Genomic DNA, 22448 nt, shown 5'->3' with positions numbered 1-22448 from the left:
AGCAAATGATGTGGCAGTGACAGCAGCTTCTCCAGCAGCAGGAGGGTCTCCAGCATTGGCAGAACCTGGACACAGATGAGAAAGAGACTGAGCAACTGACAGAGGACTTGTTCCTGGAGCAGCTTCACAGCAGTGCTGTTTCTGGGTTTGGGAAACCAGCATGGACTGGTAGAAAGGGACTGTTGTGCAGACCTACAATAGCCAGCAGTGGGGAGAGAATTTCAGGATAGGGAAGGCAAGCTTTTTGAAGACATGCTGAACTAACCTCAGAGCTACAGCAGCAGCAAAACATGCAGTGCCCAATGCCAAGTGGGTCACAATTGAGGTCTGGAAGCTGGCCAACCCCAAATGTTACTGGTATATAGCACACCAATTCAGTGTGGGAAGATCAACCATAGGGCCATCATCATGCAGGTGTGTGATTCCATGCAAAAGGTATGTTGCACCAGTTTAGTCATGTTCAGGATGTTGATGGTTTTGCATGCACAGGGTTCCTAAAACGTAATAGGACAACTGATGCGACCCATGTGCTTATTATCTGTGCTCCTGCCCCCTTCTTCTCCAGGCTCAGAATTCATAAACAGGAATTGTTATTTCTCCATGGTGCTCCAAGGGCTTGTCAATCATCAATCACTGTGGCAGGTTTACAGACATAAGTGCTCAATGGTCTGGAAGGGTACAAGATGCTAAGATCTTTCAGAACTCAGCTCTATTTAAATTAATGAAGAAATGAGTGTTTGTTCCCAGGAACACTATGGACATTAATGGCATGGACACTGCTCCCAGTTATCCTGGGAGACCCAGCTTACCCTCTGCTTCCTTGGTTAATGGAGCCATTCACGGGCTGCTCAGACAGAAGATAGGAACTGAAACTACCACCTCAATAGCTGCAGAATGACAGTGAAGTATGCATTTGGCTGCCTGAAAGGGAGATGTTGCTGTTTGTGCAATAGGTTGGAAGCAGCAGGAAAAAAAATCCCAAAGATTTTAGAAGTAGGTTGTATTTTGTGCTGTATTTGGGAAGTAAGGAAGAAAGCCTTAGCAATAGGTGGGAGCTTGAGTTGCAGAGATTCATTCAGTGGTTGGCGCAGTTAGCAAGGTGTCCAATACAAAATGCAAACAGCTAGGGCAATATTGTCAGATGTCTATTGCTCTTATTTTGAGTCTCTGGCCTGAAATTGTGCAGCTGTACATCCAACTGTTAACCCATGAAGGGAAGTGGGGCAATTTTTTTTTTTGCAGTTCACTTTTACCAGGTGGTAGAAATGCCATGTTGTGGCAATCTTTGCCTACATGTGTTTGTAAAAATCTTATGAGTTACTGAAAAAACTATTCTGTGTGAAACAAACCATCAACTCATTATGAAAAATTTTAAAGGCTTTTATTAAAACAGACTATTATCTAACAAATGAACCTTCAACTGAAACAAAAATGGCTTTTAATGATGAAACAGTATGTTAAAAAAACAACAGTGAAACAAAACAGGGCAGGGCATAAAGGGCAGGGGGGAGGGGTCAAAGTCACAGGCAAGTATACACCTTTGCTCTGCCATTTCTGGTACTTTTGGCACGGAATGTCATGGATCAAATTTGGCTGGGGCAACAGAGGGCTTGTCATAAATATAAAGGGAAGGGTAAACCCCTTTGAAATCCCTCCTGGCCAGGGGAAAGCTCCTCTCACCTGTAAAGGGTTAAGAAGCTAAAGGTAACCTCGCTGGCACCTGACCAAAATGACCAATGAGGAGACAAGCTACTTTCAAAAGCTGGGAGGAGGGAGAGAAACAAAGGGTCTGTGTCTGTCTATATGCTGGTCTTTGTCGGGGATAGACCAGGAATGGAGTCTTAGAACTTTTAGTAAGTAATCTAGCTAGGTATGTGTTAGATTATGATTTCTTTAAATGGCTGAGAAAAGAATTGTGCTGAATAGAATAACTATTTCTGTCTGTGTATCTTTTTTGTAACTTAAGGTTTTGCCTAGAGGGGTTCTCTATGTTTTGAATCTAATTACCCTGTAAGATATCTACCATCCTGATTTTACAGGGGGGATTTCTTTATTTCTATTTACTTCTATTTTTATTAAAAGTCTCCCTGTAAGAAAACTGAATGCTTTTTCATTGTTCTCAGATCCAAGGGTTTGGGTCTGTGGTCACCTATGCAAATTGGTGAGGCTTTTTATCCAACATTTCCCAGGAAAGGGGGGGTGCAAGTGTTGGGAGGATTGTTCATTGTTCTTAAGATCCAAGGGTCTGGGTCTGTAGTCACCTAGGCAAATTGGTGAAGCTTTTTACCAAACCTTGTCCAGGAAGTGGGGTGCAAGGTTTTGGGAAGTATTTTGGGGGGAAAGACGCGTCCAAACAGCTCTTCCCCAGTAACCAGTATTAGTTTGGTGGTGGTAGCGGCCAGTCCAAGGACAACGGGTGGAATACTTTGTACCTTGGGGAAGTTTTGACCTAAGCTGGTAAAGATAAGCTTAGGAGGTTTTTCATGCAGGTCCCCACATCTGTACCCTAGAGTTCAGAGTGGGGGAGGAACCTTGACAGGGCTCAAAAGAGCTGGGGCCACAGGTGCTACTGTTCTCAGTGCCCTATGCTGGGGCATGGGAGGGGAACGTCCTCTGGAGTAATGCTGTGGAGGTTCAGCAGGGAGGAAGCGTTATTGCTCCCAGCAGCCTGTATTGTTCAGTGGCTGTATAACATCGCTAGGTGCTGGTGCACAGTACTGCATTGCCTCCTGCCCTAATAGTAACATGCTGCAACAGTGCATTTTAGCTTTGTATTGCCTCCAAGATTCACTTCTGCACTGCCTTGTCTTTCTCCAGGCTGTCTTTGGCCATAGCAACACTTTCCTGGCAACTGTCACTGGCCTTTGGCACTGCAACAATTTCCCTGGAAAGTCCCTTACTGGATTCCCTCTCTGTCCTCAAATACTGTCTTGACCTCTCTGCATTTTTCTATTTTTTGTTTATTTTGGAGGAAAGGGGAACGTAGTTAATGTGTAGTGTACCAGGGTGTAGGGGGAGGGTGCAAACCAATAGAGTCGACCAATAGAGGGAGGGAGGTGGGGACCTCAGACTCGGAAAGGCTTCTAGCTCACTTTCTACTACAGCTGCAGACATGGGGCACCCAGAAGAGAAGCTAGTATGGCAGTGTAGCATAATTAAAACTTAAATAGTAAATTATTAAACATATAAAAAACATGCCAACATCCACTCCACTGGATCAACATCTTTGGTCACGGTGTGGGCTGCTGCCTGCGAATGGGAGTTGGCTGCTACAGGGCAGGAATCAGGCTTTCATTCTACCTGGCCAACATCAGGATCCCGAGTCCCAGATCCTGGCTTCCCAGGGAAATCTCTTCCTTGTGGGCTCCTCACGCTTATCTTCTGATGAGGCTTGCTGGTCATCATTTGAGGGGGTAACAGCAGGCTCCTCAAGCTTCTCGGGTTGGGCGGTCATATAGTTATGTAAAATATTGTCCAGCTCATCAAAAAAAAATGCACAGGCTACATGTCCGCTACTGGATTTTTTCGTGACGTCCTTCATTTTAATATAGGTGCTTCTGAGCTGTTTATTCTTTATCCAGCACTGTTTGGCATCCTGGTCACGGACCCTCGTAAGAACCTGCGTTGTAATGCCACCAAAAGATCTTTATTGAGGTGGCTGTACTAACGCATCTTCTCCCCAGATGGTGATGAGATCTAGAGTCTCTGTACCACTTCAAGCAGTTACTTGAAGTGTGTTCCTGGGTTATTGTCACAGGTATTTTAATAAACTGGAATCCAGGAGCAAATTAACAAAATTAGGCTGTGCACCAGCTTATAAACAGGGGTGGGCACAACAGGTAAACTTGGCCTGAGAGCATGGGAGGGCACACAGGTAAAACAGACAAGTCAGTAATGGTCACCAGCAAAGTAGTATGGGATAGCCACTGGGCGACTGCGAAAGCAGTTCACAGAAGCATTGTGCACACACACAGAGACAGGATTAATTCACTTCACAGCAAAAGTTAGTTCCCTTTGAAAGAGGACTCCAGAGTTTGCAATAAATACAGAGTCAGAGCACTACAGTGAACTGTGTCATGTAAACAAGCATTTTCAAAGTGAATGAACTTGAAAAGATGTATATTAAACCCCTGTGTAGACAATCCCTCAAAATGTTGAAGTATTATAAACAGTGTAATGTCTCATCTCAATTGTAGTTACTGTGGTTAAGGAAGCAGTGCATTATTAAAATCTTGGTTTCCACCTCTAGTTGTTTCAGTAAGGGTCAGGTGCACTCCCCTTCTTAAAAGGGCTCAATCTTAGTGGGAGAGCCATTGCAAATGCACGTCATGGTTTAAAAAAAAAAAAAAAAAAAACACACCCCAGTGTGCCAGGTTTATCTTACTTAAAAAGTTATATTGAGATCTTCCCTAAGATAGATCTAAAACTACTCAACACAAAATAAACCCACTAACAAAAAATAATCAGTAGCATTTATCTGTGTATGAATGAAGCATTGCAGTTTTCCCATTAAACCCACCATGAAGGTTTCATTTATAATTAAGGATAAGATTTTGTTGCGGAGGTCACAGAAGTCATGGTTTCTGTGACTTTCAGAGATCTCTGTGACATTTTCAGCTTCAGTCTCAAACAGCCTCAGGCAGCAAGTACCTCGATACTCTGAGCTGCTGTGGGTCCTGGAGGCCCTTCCCCACCCTCCTATGGGGGCTCTGGCTCTCATCCCCCACTGGGCTCAGACTTCAGTCATTCCCTCAGCCCCCCCACCACCACCATTATTTTTAGTAAAACTCAGACAGGTCACAGGTTTCCACAAATGTGTGTTTATTTGCTGTGACCTGTCTAACTTTTACTAAAAATAACCATAACAAAAATCTTAACGTTATTTATAATACGGAAAGTGACATAAGTGCAGTAAAAACTTCTAGAACAAGTGATTTCCATGAAGTTAATCTCTCCTGGGAGTTTGTTTGCCCATAAGAGATTGACAGTAGAGGCATATTTTAAAAGGTTCTGCTATTTTCCATATCTTACGGATCCATGATTGAAGTCTACTAGACATTAAATTATGAAATTAGATGAGATGCCAGAAAATACTCTGCTCCTTGCAAGAATACCAGTGTTTGAAAAAAAATCCAATGTTTGAAAAAACAAAAATTTATTAAAGCAAAACCTTCAACACATATACAAGACAGTCAACCATCCTTACTAGGTACCTTATAGGATGAAAGTTATTCCACACACAAATTACTAAATAACCATAGCAATATCCCAGACAGTGACCTGTCTTTAGCCGTCACCACCCTTATTGAATTTCCTCTTTCCTGTTCTCCATAAAAAAAATCAGAAGCCTTACATGAGATTCACATTTACAGTATTTTTGTTATGTATATTTATTTCAGATTTCCATTGCCTCCAACCAATTAAAGTGCTTTTACAAGAAGTCAGAAGTGAATATCATCCATTTTATTCAGATAGAAAAATTGATGTAGAGAAATGTTAAGTGCCTCGCCCATACAGTCACACAACAATTTGAAAATGGAATCCTGGTATCCTGGCTCCCAATTACTTGCTCTAACCATTATACACTGCTGCCTCCAAATGATATTTTTGCACTAGCTTACCCAAACTCAAAACAATTCATAAGGACTTATTTTGATTGCTGTAAAAATATATTCCCATTAAAAAAAGTGCAAATATAGCAAAAAAATATATATTTACAGCAATTCTTACTAGTTTATTCAATATTTTAACTCTGCATGGTAGATCTAGAAGTTTGAAGTTAAACTAGCTTTCCCAGTCATTTGTCAGTACTCTTTTCAGTCCCTACAAATTACCTTTTTATCATACTCCTATCTGCTAATTATTCACACAGATTCGGTTAGATTGCATGCAAATTCTTCAAGCTAGGCAATCATTTACTACTGAGTTCCATCAATAAGACAGGAGTAGAAACAAAGTTATATAGTGAAGCTTAGAAAGATACAGTATGTTGCATAATGCAAGGAAGAAGAGAAAGATACACTAGATAAAGGACATCTTGAAGACTAAATCAACAGTCTCAGTGAGCTCACCATCTCACAGAAAGGGTTAAAAGAATCCATTCAACTGTATTTCTAGCTGTTTATCTTTATGACAACCTCCACTGCCCACTTGTTACAATTTTCAAATACTTACATGCTTTCTCTCATGGTGCTCCCCATAAACATCCTCAAAGCTCTCTCATTATTCACCTTCAAATTCCTCCTCAAAACTCTTTTGACAGAACGCCTGCAGAACACGTCATCAGTTAAGCTACTAGTGTCCAAAGACTACTGCCTATTATGCTGAGCAAAATTGTCTAATTTTTTACTCATATTCCCGCTTGTCTATCTCCATCTGTTGGATTATACTTAGACTTTAAGCCCCTGAGGACACAGATTGTACAGCACCTAGCACAACAGGGCCTTGGGCACTACAGTAACACAAATAATATATAACTAGGTTCCTAGCTATTTGAGAAACAGTTTCTCCCTCCACATGCTGGTACAGTGATGAAGTGAAGGCAGTAGGGCTGTCAAGCGATTAAAAAAATTAATCGTGATTAATCGCGCTGTTAAACACTAATAGAATACCATTTATTTAAATATTTTTGGATGTTTTCTATATTTTCAAATATAGATTTCAATTACAACACAGCATACAAAGTGTACAGTGCTCCACTTTATATTTATTTTTGATTACAAAGATTTGCACTGTAAAAAAGAAAAAAGTATTTTTCAATTCACCTAATACAAGTACTGTAGTGCAATCTCTTTATCATGAAAGTTCAACTTACAAATGTAGAATTATGTACAAAAAAACTGCATTCAAAAATAAAACAATGTAAAACTTTAGAGTCTACAAGTCCACTCAGTCCTACTTCAGCAAATCACTCAGACAAACAAGTTTGGTTACAATTTGCAGGAGATAATGCTCCCCCATTTCTTGTTTATGTCACCTGAAAGTGAGAACAGGCATTCGCATGGCACTGTTCTAGCTAGTGTCGCAAGATATTTATACACCAGATGCAATAAAGATTCATATGTCCCTTTATGCTTCAAGCACCATTCCAGAGAACATGCATTTATGCTGATGACGGGTTCTGCTTGATAACAATCCAAAGCAGAGCGGACCAACGCATGTTCATTTTCATCATCTGCTGGTGGCATCTGACTCAGACGGTTGATTTTCTTTTTTGGTGGTTCGAGTTCTTTGGTTTCCACACCCGACTGTTGCTCTTTTAAGACTTCTGAAAGCGTGCTCCACACCTCATCCCTCTGAGATTTTGGATGGCACTTCAGATCCTTAAACCTTGGGTCAAGTGCTATAGCTATTTTTAGAAATCTCACATTGATACTTTCTTTGCGTTTTGTCAAATCTGCTGTGAAAGTGTTCTTAAAACAAACATGCACTGGATCATCCGAGACTGCTATAACATGAAATATATGGCAGAATGTGGGTAAAACAGAACAGGAGACATACAATTCTCCTCCAAGGAGTTCAGTCACAAATTTAGTTAACCTTGCAACAACGGCTACAAAAGTTGCATGCAAATGCCTGTTCTCACTTTCAGGTGACATTGTAAATAAGAACTAGGCAGCAGTATCTCCCATAAATGTTATTAAACTTCTTTGTCTTAGCGATTGGCTGAAGAAGTAGGACTGAGTGGACTTGTAGGCTCTAAAGTTTGACTGTTTTATTTTTGAGTGCAATTATATAACAAAAAAATTATATTTGTTACACTTACACGATAAAGAGATTGCATTACAGTACTTGTCTGAAGTGAATTGAAAAATACTATTTCTTTTGTCATTTTTGCAGTGCAAATATTTGTAATCACAAATATTAAGTGAGCACTGTACACTTTGTATTCTGTATTGTAACAGAAATAAACATATTTGAAAATGTAGAAAAACTTCCAAAATATTTAATAAATTTCAATTGGTATTCTATTGTTTAACAGTGCGATTAATCATGATTAATTTTTTTTTAATTGTGATTAATTTTTTTTAATTGCGAGTTAACTGATTAATCGACAGCCCTAGAAGGCAGCAATTAAAAAATGAAAAAGCAATATAACAAATGGAAAATAGATAGCAATTAAGAAAAATTAGAAGTTATGAAGTGTAGAAAATTGATAAGAGAAGCTAAAGGCATCAGGAAAAAAATCCATGGTTGGAAGGGCTAAGGACAATGAGTTTGAGTATATTAGAACAATAGAAATCATAGCAGTAGTATAGGCCCATTGAGGTGGTAAAATATTTAATGATACAGAAAAGGCAGAAGTTTACAATAAATATTTCTGTTCTGTATTTGGAAATAAGCAGGATGATGTACTGGTACCACATGAGAATGAAGTACTTTCCCATCCATTAGCAACTGAGGAGGTTAAACAACATCTACTAGGGATGAACAATTTTGAAATCGACAGACTCAAGTAGCATGCACCCAAGAATCCTAAAAGAGCTGGCTGAGGAGATCTCTGGCCTGCTGATGTTAATTTTAATAAATCTTAGAATACCAGGAAAAATCCAGATGAATGGAAGTGTGCTAATGCCAATATCCACAAAGGGCAAGCAACATGACCCAGGTAACTATAGGTCAGTTTTCCAGACATCAGTTGCACACAAAATAAATGGAAAAGCTGATCCATGATTTAATTGTTAATTGTTAAAGAACTGGATATAATGAACACCAGTTATCATGATTTTTTGAAAAACAGGACTTGTCAAACAAAACTGATTTCATTCTTTGAGATCACAAATTTGGTTGATAAAGGTGAGAAGGTTACTCACCTTGTGCAGTAACTGAAGTTCTTCAAGATGTGTCCCCCTGTGGGTGCTCCACTTCAGGTGCCGGTGCATCCACAGGGGACACATCTCAAAGAACTTCAGTTACTGCACAAGGTGAGTAACCTTCTCTTCTTCCGAGTGCTGTCCCTGTGGGTGCTCCACTTCAGGTGAATGCGGGGCAGTGCTCTCATGAGGATGGAAGGGGCTTCAGAGTGGAGTTCGTTGTTGCTGAGTCTAGTACAGCGAGGCCTAGTCTTGTGTCTGAGTTTGACCAGAGAGTAATTACGTAGTGGTTCATGAATGTGTGTTCAGAGGCCCAGGTAGCCACCCTACAGATGTCTAGAATGGGCACATTGTGTAGGAATGCTATGGAGGTAGAAAAAGCTCTCGTCGAGTGTGTTCTGATGGCCGGAGGGGCTTCAGTGTTGTGTAGTGAATAGTACATATGGATACAGCTGGATAGCCATTTAGATAATCTTTGGGTAGATATGGCAGAGCCCTTTGATCATTCTGTTGACACAAAAAGTCAAGGTGATTTTTGGAGGGGCTTTGTTCTGTCCAGATAAAATGCTCAGGCGTGGAGCACATCCAATGTGTGCAGGACTGCATCTTGAGCATTAGTGTGTAGTTTTGGATTAAATGTAGGTAACTGAATTGGTTGGTTGAGGTGGAATGAGGACGATATTTTGGGCACAAACTTAGGATGTGTTCTATGTGTCACATTATCCTTGAAGAATAATATGTATTGGGGGGTGAGCCATGGGAGCCCCTATCTTCCTAACTCTTTGTGCGGATGTAATGGCGACCAAGAATGTCACTTTCATAGGAAGCAAAGTAACGTGCATGTGGCTAAGGGTTCAAATGGGGCTCTAGTTAGACTTCTGAGCACCAGATTTAAGTCCCATGCTGGCATAGGTTCTCAGATGTCTGGGTATATGTTCTGTATGCCTGTGAGAAATCACTTCATTATCAGGTGAGCGAATACCAAAGTCCTGTCTACCTGCTGATGGAAGGTCCTGACGGCAGCGAGATTAACTAACTGTGCTCGTAGCAAGCCCTCAGTTCTTTAGGGATAATAAACATTGCAGGATTAGTGGAAGTGGTGCCTGGCTTGCAGATATTTCTTTGTTCTGGCACTGCAGGAAGAATTTTTTCCATTTTTGGAGGTAAGCAGTATGCGTATTGTGTTTCCTGCTGTTTATTAACACTTGTTTTACTTGTTCTGAGCAGGTTAGTCAGTCACGATGGAGACATGACGGAGCCACACCTCCAGGTGAAGTTTCTCCGGGTCCTGAGAGAGAATATTCCATAGGTGAGGGAGAGTGAACGGTGTACAGATCGCCATGCACATCAGGTTAGGGAACCATGTCTGTCTGGGCCATGTTGGTACTATGAGTATTATTTTGGCCATTGGTTCATATTTTGTGTATTACTCTGAAAATTAGGGGTATTAGTGGGAATGTGTATAGGAGAGGAGTGTTCCATTGGATGAGAAAAGCGTCCCCCAGGGATCATGCTCCTAGTCTTGCTTGTGAGCAAAACCCTGGCCGTTTCTCATTTACTGATGTTGAACAGATCCATGTGTGGGGATCCCCACATGTGAAAAATGTGTGGTGTTATTTTGTCTTTCGGTTCCTGTGTGCGCTTCTGGGAAAGCTGTCTGTTTAAGCACACGTTCAATAGCTTAAGAACTAGCTAACTGACAAAATGTAATTGTCAACTGGGAATCATCATCAAGTGGTAATGTTTTTAGTGGGGTTCCATAGAAACCCAGTGAGGAAGCAGTCACTAGTCATTTTTATCAATGATTTAGAAGTAAATATAAAATCATTAGTGATAAAATTTGTGGATGACAAATATTGGCAGAGTGGTAAATAATGAGGACAGGGCATTCAAACAGAGCATTCTTGATTGGTTAGTAATTTGAGCCCATTAACACAAAATGAGTTTTAGTGCAACCAAATGCAAAGTTACGAATCGAGGAATAAGGAATGCAGAAACTATCCCTATAGAACAGGGACTGTATTGTGGTAAACAGTGATTTTGAAAAGGATTCAGGGATATCAGTGGACAAAACTCAAAATAAGATCCCAAAGCAAAAAGGGCTGCAATCCTTGTAGGTATAAATAGGGGACTAGTGAGCAGGTGTAGGGAGGTGGTATACGGCACTGGTGAGATCGACAGTGGAATACTGCATACTGGTGTCCACATTTTAAAAAGGATATTGAAAATTGGAGGAAATATAGGAAAGAGCCACAAAAAAAGACTGAAGGCTGAAGAAAATGTTTTACAGTGAGATACTTAAGCTAAACAGATTGATTCTATCAAAAAGAAGACTGAAGAAATTTGATTACAGCATATTACAGTATCTTCACAGGGAGAAAAAGCGGGTACTAGAGGGCTCTTAAATCTAGCAGATAAAGATATAACAACCACCAACAGCTGGAAGCTTAAGCCAGACAAATTCAAATTAGAAATAAGGCACACGTTATTAACAGTAAAGGAAGATTAACCACGGGAATAAGCTACCAAGGGAAGTAAGTGGTGGATTCCCCATTTCTTAATGTCATCAGATTGAGACCAGATGTCTTTCTGGAAAGTGTACTTCAGTCTAACACAAGTTACTGGGCTCAATACAGGGACAACTGGATGAAATTTAATGGCCTGTGATATAAGAGAGGTCAGAGTAGATGATCTAATGGTGCGTTCTGGCATTAAACTCTATAAATCTATGAATATGAATACCATGAAAAGAGACTATATTAGCAGGGATGCTAAAGCTAATTTAAATACATGGTTATAACAGCGTGGTCAGGTTTTCTCTGCAGAAAGCACATCACACGGAAATTCGCTTTCTTAACTGCTATGAGAAAGCCCAAGTTTTCTGATCTTTTAAGACATGGCGCAAAGTCTATTTTTAAATGTTCTGGCCATTGCCTGCAGGTGTGTGGGTGCGCAGTTATTTCTCCAGGGGAGATGTGAGAGTTAAGGAAATATTTTCTTTAACTTTCATTTTTAAAAACTATTTTATTAAAACCATACACATGCATCCCTGGACTGTTATTGGGAAAATGTGTAAATTAATTTAAAACTAATTATACATATTAAATAAAAAACACTCAGGATAAAAGAAAGGGGTAAACAAGAGATGTTAAGAATGAAGGTGGGCAATTTGCTGACTTTTAAAAATTATTTTTTAAAAGAAGAGTATGTGGTAATGTTGATCCGAGGTAGGCTCACTTAGTGCCACCAGAGGCCTATATTCTGCTATGAACAAATATAGATCTGCAAGGATTAGTTCCCCGTTAAATTTCCTATTTCCTTTTTTTTTTTTTTAATAGAAGTCCAATAGGATAGTATTTTAACTTTTCTGCAAGATCATATTATACAGCATTAAATGTTATTTTATCTTGGTGTCAAAACAAAGTCAATGTACTTAGACAGAAACCTCTGATTTTGGAACTCTAGCGCCCAATGGATGAAGACTTTCCTGAGTACAGACTGTGGGTCGGACCATCAGCTGTCAGCCTCAAACATAAAATTAAAAACTGAAAAGTTTACGAAGTTTTACAGGTCCACTGCCTTTGGACTTGTCCAGAATCAATTAACGTTATATAACTTTTGACCAGGATGGGTATGAAGCATTGGTACAGGTGGAAGAGGAGAACAATCGCAATTAAATTTGGAACAACACAAAAACTATTATGCTTGAAACTACCAAAGCACACAGTACAAAAAGTCAGTGTCAAATTGCACCATGGTTAACTGAGAAGGTGTTTGAGCTGGTGGAAAAGTGACAGAATGAAAGACAAAAAACACAGGAGAGAATACGAGGAATTGAGCAGGACAGACACAAAGGCAGATGAAAAAATATTTAAAGGTAAGATGTATGTAACTTGAGAATTACAAAGAATAATAATACATTCAGTCAGAAGAAGTCAGGCTTCTTACCTAAAGGTTTTTCCTGCCATGATCATAATAAAAGACAATCAAGCCAGAGTCCTCACTGAGGGTGATATTAAATGTAGATGGAGACGATACTGTGCAAATCTGTATGCTTCACCAGAGTCGCTCATAATACAGGACAATAAAAGAAATTACAGACCCAGGCCATCAATCCTGCAAGAGGAAGTGGTGGATGCTATAATGAACACGAAGCCTTGGAAAGAAGCAGGTGTAGGTAACTGTTAAAAGCAATTGGAGATCATGGCACTGATCTTATGTGAAAAATCTGTAGTGGTAACCAACCTGAGATATGCTGATGGCATGACACTCTTTGCTATGACTGATGCAATGCAATAAATATTGGAGTCAATTAGTGAGGAATATGGACTATTCCTGAACGTGATAAAAACACAATTCACGTACGCTGATACGACGAACAAAAAACAAGATACAAGGAGATGTCACGATTAACAGAGAAGCTGTAGAGGCAGCTGTGACCCTAAAAAAGCCCTTCGATCCCAATTGGCAAAGGGTTTGCTGTCATAAAACAGCAACTCCTATCAAGTCTGACAAACTGACTACAGCAAATCACACATATATTATTTAGAAGAATTTATTTATCAATAAAGAATGCTGAGTAGCGTATCAAATAAAAGCATGTATCATACTGATTCTAAGCATTGCAAGATGTATATATGGGTGTTATGCAAGAATCTGGATCTAGATCCTGATTTGACTGAATTCTGTTTCCACTATCCTTACTCAGTACCACTTAAAATAAGTTTAACAACAGAGTTTTATCATAAGCAGATCTCAGTACTGTAATATTAAGGTGTGAATTCTTAGTTGATTGCAGAAACAAGCTTGTGTATACTGGCTCTTTGGAGATTCTGAGCTGGTAATTTCTGAGAGCATCCAGTGACAGAGGATGGATGCTCTGGGAAGGGCTTAGGAACGGGAGTGCACCAAGTATTACCTGCAAGGCAAAAGTAAGGGCTGGCAGACCCCTCAGAAGTTTGTCAGAGGTGACTAACAGACTGGGGTCATAGGGAACTGTCACCCTGGTTAGCATCAGCAAATCTCTTGCTAAGGCATAGGTGTAATAAGGTGACCCATAATTCTGGGCTCGCCAAGAAAGTGTCTCACCAGTATCTGAATATAATTATTTGGCAACATATAAATTCAAGCAGGATGTTCCAATGAAATTGGAAGATGACTAAGGATTGCTCACTCAGCTATGGCCTCTTTTAAGGAAATGTGGAAAATCAGTGGCATCTCAAAATGTACAAAGATGACGCTGGTTAAAAGCCTTTTTTAACCATGGAGATTTATGGATGTGAATCATGGGAAGTTAATGCTGCTGACAAGAAGAAAACTGAAGCATTTGAAATGTGGTGCTGCAAAGGACTCTTGTGTATCTCCTGGATGGAAAAAAAGAAATGCCTGTGTTAGAAATATTATTGGAGAGTATCAGACCCTGATGTCAGAAATCAACTTGCATTTTAGTCACATTAGGCACAGAGATGGAAATAACCTTGAGAAAGTTATTATGGAAGGAATAATGGAAGGTTATCGTAGTAGCGGACGACCAGCAAGACGGATGGATTGTGTGTGGCATTTCCCCTGGAAGGTCAGCTGCCGAGTGCCTGAAATTAGTGATGGATCGTGAAGGCTTTCAAAAATTCTAATTGATGTCACTGGTATTCAGACATGAATAAATGGATTTACTTATTTAAAGTAACAGAACTGCTGAATATCAAATATCTGACTTTTAGATCTCTTGGCATTTTTTTTAAACATTGCAGAATTAACTTATTAAGAATTAAAGGTTAAATAAAGTCTCCAAACAAGCAAGAAGATATACTTAAGCATTTCTCTTCTCCCTCCCTCTCCTCTGCTCTGTATTTAGGACATATGTTTGTGATTAATAATATTTCACAGATGCAGGCTACAGGACATATCTGAATTCACTATTCACAAGTGAGTGCATTCTGTATATTGGCAGAGTGTGATCTCAGCTTTTCCTTTCTGAATGAATTCCTTATTTCCCCAGCAAATCTGTGACAGGAACCCCACCACACCTCCAAAATTGTAACAATGGAGTCTTGACACAAGCAATTTTTCATTTGTTATCAAGTGCATTGTAACTTCTTTGCCATCCGATTGCCCCCCCGGGCTCATCTAGACTGAATACACTACAAAAAGTGCTAAAGACAATCTGAACAAGAAATGAGGTTTTAAAAGATGAGTGCATATAGCACAAAGGGGGCAAACTACAGCCAGCAGGCCACATCTGGCCTGCAGGACTCTTCCCTCTGGCCCCCGAGCTCCTGCCAGGGAATGGGGTCAGGACATGCTTGCGGAGAAGCCAGCCCAACTCCCGGGCACTGTGGTGAGTGAGGCAGAGCCTAGCCCCTGCCCTTCTGCTTCCCTTCCTCCCTCGCAGTCACAGTTCTCCCAGCACCTGGGCAGTGTGACTGCAGATCCAGCCGCGCAGCACGGCCATAGTGCCGCCAGACCTGGTGCTCCAGGGCGGTGCAGTCGGGGAGCAGGGGGGTGATCAATGGGCCTGGGCCCTGCTGCCGGTGATGGGGCAGAGCAAGCTAGGGCCCCCCTCCACCTCCAGCAGCCAAGCCCAGACAGGGAGCAAGCCCTGCCCGACTGCCAGGAAGAGCAGCCAAACGAGCAGGGGAAACACACAGGGAAAGGACTGAGCCCCCCTTTCCCCCACCCCACAGGTAACGTGGGGTGGGGAGAGCAGGGAGGGTTGGATGGGGGGGGCCCAGGGAGGTGGTCAGGGGCATAGAGCAGGGGTGTTTGAATAGGATGTGGGAGTCCTGGGGGGCAGTCGGGGGGGGGGGGGGACTGGATGAGGGTGCAGGTTCCAGGGGGCTGGATAGGGGGTGGGGCCCAGGCCACGCCTCACTGTTTGGGGAGGTATAGCCTCCCTCAGCCTTCCCTACCCGGCCCTCCATACAATTTCTGTACCCGTTTTGGCCTTAGGACCAAAAAGTTTTCCCACCCTGGTATAGCACATCGTACCATGTGAGCGCTGGGCATAAATAAATGTTTTGAAACAAAAACAAGGCTCAACAGAAATGGGCGCTATGGTATGTATGTGATTCAAAGAACAAGCTGTCTGTCCAAGAGAGGATTCCTTCAGAAAGGAACATAAAGGATTTAAAGCAAGACAACATCTTACACAGATTGAGGATTAAAAGTATCTGAGTTGCTGATCTTCATCACAATAATAGTGAGAAAGAATTTAGATTTCCTTTTTTAAAAAATTATTTCCAGATGCCTATGGAATGCATGACACAGCATCCTGGATTGAATAAGACACTAGATGTGTTATCATTTAAAGAAAGGAGGACAAACATTTTAGATCTGTAGTGCTAACCTGCATTTTTACCTCCCTGCACCTATACAATTTCAGACTTCTGAGGGTATGTCTACACTAAAAGTTTAAGTCAACCTATATGAGGTCAACTTACAGCCACCACAGTAATTATTGCAGTGGCTCATGTCCACACTACCCTCCATTGGTCAATGTTACGTGTCCTCACGAGCAGCAACTCCACCGACCTAAGAGGAGGAGTATGGGGAGCTGAGAGCCCAGGCTCTCCGCTCCATTCGCAGCTCCCCGCCACAGTCCTGGCTGCCCCACGGGCTCCCGGCTCCCCACCAGCTGCCCTTCCAGCCCACCCCAACCCCCCACCCTCTATTCCTTGCCTCTGCTGCTCAAACAATAACTTCAGTCCCAACACTTGTTTGTTTTCTGTTCCCACTCCCATCTGCATGTAATTTTCCCCATTGGCTCCTATGCACTGAACACCTTCACTATCCCAATTAGTCAAGTCATCAACATCTCATTCTCTCTTAAAAATCCACTTAGTCCATGAGGCCCACAAGAACTGAATCATCATTTAAATGGAAACACAAACTATGTCACATCCTGACCTTTGATTCCCCAGTATGTCCCACCTTCCATGGGTCTGCCTATTAGACCATAAGCTCTTCAGGGCAAGGTCTGTTTGTGTACTGTAAAAGAGCTACACACATTGTCAGAACTAACTGATTTCTAATCGAAAACAGTAAATCCTGTTTCATTAACCAGCAGAATCAAATGCAAAAGTAAATAAGCAGTAAAAGTAAATCATCAGGGAAGAAAGGTAACCAGCAGGATACGGACCCTGGACTTCAGGAAAGCAGACTTCAACTCCCTCAGGGAACGGATGGCCAGGATCCCCTGGGGGACTAACTTGAAGGGGAAAGGAGTCCAGGAGAGCTGGCTGTATTTCAAGGAATCCCTGTTGAGGTTACAGGGACAAACCATCCCGATAAGTCGAAAGAATAGTAAATATGGCAGGCGACCAGCTTGGCTTAATGGTGAAATCCTAGCGGATCTTAAACATAAAAAAGAAGCTTACAAGAAGTGGAAGGTTGGACATATGACCAGGGAAGAGTATAAAAATATTGCTCGGGCATGTAGGAATGATATCAGGAGGGCCAAATCGCACCTGGAGCTGCAGCTAGCGAGAGATGTCAAGAGTAACAAGAAGGGTTTCTTCAGGTATGTTGGCAACAAGAAGAAAACCAAGGAATGTGTGGGCCCCTTACTGAATGAGGGAGGCAACCTAGTGACAGAGGATGTGGAAAAAGCTAATGTACTCAATGCTTTTTTTGCCTCTGTTTTCACTAACAAGGTCAGCTCCCAGACTGCTGCGCTGGGCATCACAAAATGGGGAAGAGATGGCCAGCCCTCTGTGGAGATAGAGGTGGTTAGGGACTATTTAGAAAAGCTGGACGTGCACAAGTCCATGGGGCCAGACGAGTTGCATCCGAGAGTGCTGAAGGAATTGGCGGCTGTGATTGCACAGCCATTGGCCATTATCTTTGAAAACTCGTGGCGAACCGGGGAAGTCCCGGATGACTGAAAAAAGGCTAATGTAGTGCCAATCTTTAAAAAAGGGAAGAAGGAGGATCCTGGGAACTTCAGGCCAGTCAGCCTCACCTCAGTCCCTGGAAAAATCATGGAGCAGGTCCTCAAAGAATCAATCCTGAAGCACTTGCATGAGAGGAAAGTGATCAGGAACAGCCAACATGGATTCACCAAGGGAAGGTCATGCCTGACTAATCTAATCGCCTTTTATGATGAGATTACTGGTTCTGTGGATGAAGGGAAAGCAGTGGATGTATTGTTTCTTGACTTTAGCAAAGCTTTTGACACGGTCTCCCACAGTATTCTTGTCAACAAGTTAAGAAAGTATGGGCTGGATGAATGCACTATAAGGTGGGTAGAAAGCTGGCTAGATTGTCGGGCTCAACGGGTAGTGATCAATGGCTCCATGTCTAGTTGGCAGCCGGTATCAAGTGGAGTGCCCCAAGGGTCGGTCCTGGGGCCGGTTTTATTCAATATCTTCATAAATGATCTGGAGGATGGTGTGGATTGCACTCTCAGCAAATTTGCGGATGATACTAAACTGGGAGGAGTGGTAGATACGCTGGAGGGCAGGGATAGGATACAGAAGGACCTAGACCAATTGGAGGATTGGGCCAAAAGGAATCTGATGAGGTTCAATAAGGATAAGTGCAGGGTTCTGCACTTAGGATGGAAGAACCCAATGCACAGCTACAGACTAGGGACCGAATGGCTAGGCAGCAGTTCTGCGGAAAAGGACCTAGGGGTGACAGTGGACGAGAAGCTGGATATGAGTCAGCAGTGTGCCCTTGTTGCCAAGAAGGCCAATGGCATTTTGGGATGTATAAGTAGGGGCATAGCGAGCAGATCGAGGGACGTGATCGTTCCCCTCTATTCGACATTGGTGAGGCCTCATCTGGAGTACTGTGTCCAGTTTTGGGCCCCACACTTCAAGAAGGATGTGGATAAATTGGAGAGAGTCCAGCGAATGATTAGGGGACTGGAACACATGAGTTATGAGGAGAGGCTGAGGGAGCTGGGATTGTTTAGCCTGCAGAAGAGAAGAATGAGGGGGGATTTGATAGCTGCTTTCAACTACCTGAAAGGGGGTTCCAAAGAGGATGGCTCTAGACTGTTCTCAATGGTAGCAGATGACAGAACGAGGAGTAATGGTCTCAAGTTGCAGTGGGGGAGGTTTAGATTGGATATTAGGAAAAACTTTTTCACTAAGAGGGTGGTGAAACACTGGAATGCGTTACCTAGGGAGGTGGTAGAATCTCCTTCCTTAGAGGTTTTTAAGGTCAGGCTTGACAAAGCCCTGGCTGGGATGATTTAACTGGGAATTGGTCCTGCTTTGAGCAGGGGGTTGGACTAGATGACCTTCTGGGGTCCCTTCCAACCCTGATATTCTATGATTCTATGATTCTAGGGCAATTAGAGAAAACTAAATTTTACTTTCAAACTTTGTTATAACAGTGTATGGTGTTAACACAGGTGAGGTTAACTACTCTCTCCAAAAGTAGTTATCTGAACAGTTTTACTTTAACATGTGCAAGTACTAATCAGATATATTAGTTTGTTTTGGGTTTTTTAAGTTTGTATAGAATCACAACCCTTAGGTAAGCTGTTTGTAAGAACCATGAATATCTAATGTGTAAAGATGTAGTTGAAGCACTAAGCCTAAATAGGGATGGTATAAGAACAGTGTTAGAAAATTGTTGCAATTTAATACAGTACACAACTGTTTTATTTCAATAAGTTACACAGACCATCTTGGAGGACAGAAAGCAACTTGCACCACAGGTATTTTTCAACATGGCAAGTAGGCATACTCTTCAGGCTTGCAGATGTCACACTAATATAATTTTCAATATTTTCTTTCATTGGTGATACAAAATATTTCTGTATAAATAATGTGAATTCAGCAAAGGTTTTTCTGCTATCCACGTTACCCACTCATGGGAAAGACTTTGGTGTCAAAGTTAATTTGGAACCCAGTGCGTATAAGTAGCTCAGATCATTCATTGTAACATGCATTATCTTGTACTTCATAGATCAAATTAATTCACTGTAGTCTGCTGCCCAATCACTTAGTTTTATTACCTGAAACAATGAGGAGTACTTGTGGCACCTTAGAGACTAAAATTTATTTGGACATAAGCTTTTGTGGGCTAAAACCCACTTCATCAGATGTATGGAGTGGAAGATACAGTATGAAGATATATATACACATAGTACATGAAAAGATGGGAGTTGCCTTAGCAGTTCTAACGAGACAATTCAATTAAAGTGGGCTATCAACAGGAGGAAAAAAATCACTTTTGTAGTGGTAATCAGGGTGGCCCATTTCAAACAGTTGACAAGAAGGTGTGAGTAACAGTAGGGAGAAAATTAGTTTTTGTTCTTGTAGTGACCCATCCACTCCCAGTCTTTATTCAGGCCTAATTTGATAGTGTCCAGTTTGCGAATTAATTCCAGTTTTGCAGTTTCTCGTTGGAGTCTGTTTTTGAAGTTTTTATGTTGAAGAATTGCCACTTTTAAGTCTGTTATTGAGTGTCCAGAGAGGTTGAAGTGTTCTCCAACTGGTTTTTGAATGTTATAGTTCTCGACGTCTGATTTGTGTCCATTTATTCTTTTGCGTAGAGACTGTCCGGTTTGGCCAATGTACATGGCAGAGGGGCATTAGTTTCTTAAATTCCTCACAATCCTCTCTAAATTTGATTACCCTAAAAACTGTCATCTGCAAATTTTTCACCCTGTTTGATAACTGCTAATATATGATATAAACACTATAGCTTGCAGCATAAGGGAAAATTTAAGGTCAAACTTTCAACCTTAATTCTGAATTTCCTCACTTCTGATTGATTCCTCAACCCTGACGTTGCATTACTACCAGGTTTTTATTCTTTAGTTTTGGTTATGAGATTTGTTTTGAAAGTGAATAAAATATATTTTGTATTAATATATTTTATTTACATCCATTATTTAAATACTGTATATATTCAGCATTGCGGAAAAGTTCATTTGGGTTGCTTATTCCCTATTTCTAGGACACTGATCATCCTGAGAAGCACACACTCTGTCACATATCAGTTTCCATGCAGTATTTACTAACTCAGGACAAAAATGCTAGTAAATAATATCGTTACTTACCCTGTTCTCACCAGGACAAGCCTGTTTTATTAGCCAGTGTTCTGTGTCCCTTAGAAAGATTCAGCAGTCCTGATTTTAAGTGGAAAACATTTTAAATTAAAACACTAATTGGCAGTATGATCCTACCCCCCAGTTGGGACAAGCTGGCATCTGAAATTTACATTCAACATATGCCCATGGCTGACTGGGGACATGTGAAATTCAGACAAAATATAAAGGGCAAAGCACAAATATCAAACAAGGCTTCATCATGGTCTTACCTCCAGCCCAGCCTGTCCCATTTTGGAAGGAGCACCTCCCCTACAAAGTTTTCATCATTTTGTTTTTGCTACTTCAGCCTGTTTCATTATATTACCAGTATTTTTAAGTGCTCAAAATATATATCCTATGGCAACTAAGTACTTCTAAATGTAGCATTTTACAAATTAATTTCCCAGGCAATTACTACGTAGGAGATCCATTTTTTAAAAAAAGTTTAGTCTGCTGATCAAGTCTATTGTTTCATGAGAGAAGAAAAAAACCCAACTTCCTTAACAAGTATGTTACAATTAAGTTTTTCCAGATCTTGGTTCCCACCACACCTCAACCAGAATCTCCTGGTTCTGCAACTGTACATGTGCTATTATGCCCCTCGCCCAACCTTCTGGCTGCGGTGATAGAGCTATGTCTCCATTATTATGGAGCTATGTCTCCATTATTCTGCCCCTCCCTCAGCTTTCTGACTGCTGCAAAGTTATCTGTTAGCTATCCCACTCAGCCTCCATTTTCAAATCCTTTTCCAAGTGCCTGCCTCTGCTGTTTATAGTTTAGCCAACCAGCCACAAAGTAAAGTAGACCATCTTTTTCAGGTTCAGTACTATCCATATGCTTTTGAAGAGCATGAATAAACACGGACATACACTGGTTAGTTTTCACCCTGCTGTTCTATAGGAAAGCTCCAAGTAACTGCTGAGGCTCTGAAGCTACATACATGCTAACACAGACAGGAATTCATCGGTTACACTCAGTTCACATTTGGAATGTTTTCTTTGCAAAAAGAGGAAATAGTGGGTTTTTGGTTGGGTTTTTTTGCGGGGGGAGGTTTGCTTTCATTAAATAAAAGCTCTCACCTGTAAAAGCTCGCTATTTGCTCTGGGCAATGGGGTTACACAAGTATTTAGGGATTTGAAATAGAGACACTTTGTTACCAGTGATGAAGCATAGGAAAGAACCTATCTAGCTTGACTCTCAGAGTAGGTCTACTACATGATAATTAAACACCTGCAGTTGACCCAGGTCAGCTGACTCCAGCATGTAGGGTTCGGGCTGTGGGGCTGTAAAACTGTTGTGTAGACATTTGGGCTCAGGCTGGAGCCTGAGCTCTGGGACCCAGCAAGGAAGGAGGGTCCCAAAGCCTGGGCTCCAGCCGAAGCTTCAATGTCTACATAGCAATTTTTAGCTCTGAAGCCCAAGCCAGTTGATCCATCCCAGCTGCAGCCAAGTTGCAAGTCTTTTATTCCAGTGCAGAAATACCCTCAGAGCCCAGGAGGAGACTGCAGGTCTTGCAGTAAAAAAAAAATAAATAAATAAAATAAAATTGTCACGTGAGCACATCTGAAACAGAAAAAACTGAGAAAAAT

The 22448-nt window shown here is 41.4% G+C and overlaps 1 protein-coding gene across 4 annotated transcripts in view; it reads right to left on the bottom strand.

Annotated features, from left to right (window-relative positions):
* Positions 1–22448, bottom strand: part of WASF3 (WASP family member 3) — a 142467-nt gene that overhangs the window by 97967 nt on the left and 22052 nt on the right. For 2 of the 4 annotated variants that reach the window (XM_073340456.1, XM_073340466.1), the window contains exon 2: positions 20830–20898. The exons of the other annotated variants lie outside the window; for them this stretch is intronic. The gene's annotated coding sequence lies outside the window, so the exon portion shown is untranslated. The remainder of the gene's footprint in view (positions 1–20829; positions 20899–22448) is intronic. 4 annotated transcript variants of the gene reach the window in all.

The sequence above is a fragment of the Lepidochelys kempii genome, chromosome 1 (assembly GCF_965140265.1).
Source record: "Lepidochelys kempii isolate rLepKem1 chromosome 1, rLepKem1.hap2, whole genome shotgun sequence".
Lineage (NCBI taxonomy): Eukaryota > Metazoa > Chordata > Testudines > Cheloniidae > Lepidochelys > Lepidochelys kempii.
The sequence above is the reverse complement of the archived record's forward strand: the minus strand, read 5'-3'. Positions and strand labels throughout refer to the sequence as shown.